Raw genomic sequence first — 3,232 nt, forward strand, 5'->3', positions numbered from 1 at the left:
GAAAAACGTATTCAGCCACCTTTGACCCATGATGTCTCGTTTTCTTTTTCTGCAGCCACTGTCAGTACGTCAATGACACAACATAATACGCGTCAGTTATTAATGCGGAAATTACCCAGAAGTGCGCCCCCTTAAGGATTTGTGATGACTCTGAAAGTCTCTGAAACTAGAGTGGTGGGTTGAAAAAAACTGCTTTCAGAGTCAATGGAGAGCAATAACAGGCTTGTGGGCATACTGTGACATAAAGAGCGGGTTTGGTTCTGACTCCTTTAAGGGAAAAAATCTTCAACGTACATTTTAACCAAGGGTTTCATTGCCAGTAACTCCCAAAGAACTCCGAACAACTCAGAATGATCGCCAATCTCATAACAGGTAAGGGAAACATAAACACATCAAACTTGCAATGTATTCACTCTTAAACTATATGGGTCTGTCGATGTTAATGATCTAAACAGGACAACGTTATATAGATCTGCCACAGCTTAGGGAATGATCTGATCTGATTGTTCCTAAAGACATCATAGACCTTGGGCCATATTCACAAAGCACTTCCCAGCATTCCTTGTGTCACATTATATGCACTGCACTAGATCTGTCTTAAAAACTGCATGGGAGCGAATATTCTTCAGTTCTGCCAAAAGCCACAAAAAAAGCAGAGTTTGTCAAAAAAAAGAAAGAAAGAAAAAAGAAAACACTGCAAACTGTCTATTATGCATGCAATTTCTTTTTTCTCGCAACTTCTCCACAGAGGTAGATACAAAGCGAAAATGCAAGGCTCATTGTGCGCGCGCGCGCCCGCGCTCCCCTGGGTAGATTCAGGCGACTGTCAAGCCATCTCCTGAAAGTAATTCGTCTTTACGATACTAAAAACACAGACGGCACAGATCATTGATTCATGACGTTTTGTTCCAATCTCCTGTACCAAATAAACAATGTGGAATGTAAATCAAAACTGTAACGATTTCAATAAACCGCGTCGCCATGGCTCATTTGTGAATACCGATTCCACAAAAAAAGATGACTATTTGGCTGTTTCGAAAAAAAAAAACCCCACCTCAGATAAAATAAAGAAGAAATGGCAATAGTGCCCGCTCAGCTATTTCCCAGTCATAGATCAAAGAGCCGCCATGGCCGCCGCTCCGCGGGAAACTCCAAATCTGTCCTGCCTTTGTTTGCGGTCGCTAGGAGACCTGCAAGCAGCAGGAAAAGTGCTTGCTATTCCTCATCAAAAACATTTCGATATTTTTTTTTCTGAGTTCCTAGTTTTTTCGTTATTGCCTAAAACAAGTTCAAATAAGGAGCTTCTAGTTAAGCATTAATTTAGATAGCTCCCTACCTATACGTCGGCTAGCATACTTTGAGCTTTTCTGAACATTAAAAGTTTACGTGGATTTTATTTATTTATTTGTTAGTTTTTTTTCCAAACCCATCCAACAGCACGAGCAAAAGGTCCCACAAGTAGCCAAAACCAATGAAATATATGTGCAAATGTTTGGATAATAAATTACAGCGTTACACACATTCATAACCCGGAACACGGCTGAAAAAAGCAGTCTATACAGACACGTTTCCGACATACATGTGCGTCATCACGTAGCCTATTCAAATGTTCTAACAGCACGCTGCTTTATTCCAGCTCCTTGAATGGTACTCGATACCTAGAGGCGGCTGTTTATCTGTAAAACACTACAGGGGTGTGTCTGACTGCTGCGTCCAAGAAGGGAAACAGACTACGTGCAAATATGTATATTCAGATTCATAATTGATATTCAAATTCATAATTTATATTCGAATTCATAATTTGGACTTCTTTCAAACAACAGCGAGGCCTACTGCTGCTTACATCTTAAACACATCAAAAAGGTCGGCTTGCCATGTAAGCCCCTAAGTTTAGTTATTTTAATAAGTAAAACAGAAGCATGCCCTGGAAATACTTTCAACTATTTGATCCCGAAGAAGAAGAAAAAATAAATGAAACGAATCAAAGGAAAAGGTTGTGCTTGTTAGATAGAGACATCAAAGGGACATTCACATTGCACCTTAGAACCTCAACGGCTTGCGTTTTTGTAATCGTAACAGAAATATTGGATTCTAGGACAATAAGACATTCGATATGTTTTGGTAAACTGCTTATTTAATAATAACTTGATTTGGAGTATTAATCTGTATTTTTGCTCATCAAGGTCAATATCATCCTCCCCTGGACTTTTTTTTAAATAAAAGCACAACTTGGTCCTATAGTTTCCCAGGTACATTTTTCTCCGAGTCATTTATTGAAGTAAACGGTTTAATATACCTTGTCTGGTCTTGTTTCTGAAATTAGCTCAGTGCTATATTAAGTACCCGAATGTAAGAAGTAAAACCTCTATCACCACGCAGAATGACCTTCACGTCTGGGGCGATTAAGATTACAATCATGTAGCATCTGCCCCGTGTTTTCAAAATCTCAAGCCAACTGGCAGCGCTGAGTTCAGAATCTCAGTCCTCCTTCTGCCGTTGTGTCGACCAGCTACCGCATGTTGTGAACAGGACTGCCGTCCAAAGCACTGCACTGCTCTGATTAAACCAAGCCTGCTCCTTCAAGCACAGTACCGGCAGAAATGATAATAAAGCATGTCATAAAATGACAACAGAGACTGGGCTTATAGGTTTTACACTTTACCTGTGTAGTTTGTATAATAATAATAATAATAATAATAATAATAATAATAATAATAATAATAATAATAATAATAATAATCGGTTCTTTCGTTTTTAGAGGAAAGTATTATTTTAGTGGATGTTGTTCGATTTCATTCTGTGGTATGATTGTATGGGCTGGCACTACTAAAATAAACGGTCTACAATAACAAATAAAAAGCATTATTTCGCTCTTACCGGCTGTTTCTCAATTGAATAAAATAATGTTCTTTTCATATGGGCCCTCGTGGGACCCACCCCCTGATATCACCCGGAAGTCAGACTCAAACCTGCGCCACTCTGCTGTTCACACGGGTCTCGCAGAAGGAGCCCAGTCTCCACAGCCGATGCGTTACCTGAACCTTGTTGTTTTTAGCTTCAGCAATCTACGGGCTCCTCTCCCTTCGTCCTGTGAAGGGATAACGGAAATATAGTCACACAACTGCCACTGTGGCTACATATCATCAACGCTTTTGTAAAGCACTGTACTTACACGACCGCTTTGCATTTCAATATGTGCTTCTAAATCTATCTGCATGTTGATGGAGGAACA

The sequence above is a fragment of the Acipenser ruthenus genome, chromosome 16, assembly GCF_902713425.1.
Source record: "Acipenser ruthenus chromosome 16, fAciRut3.2 maternal haplotype, whole genome shotgun sequence".
Lineage (NCBI taxonomy): Eukaryota > Metazoa > Chordata > Actinopteri > Acipenseriformes > Acipenseridae > Acipenser > Acipenser ruthenus.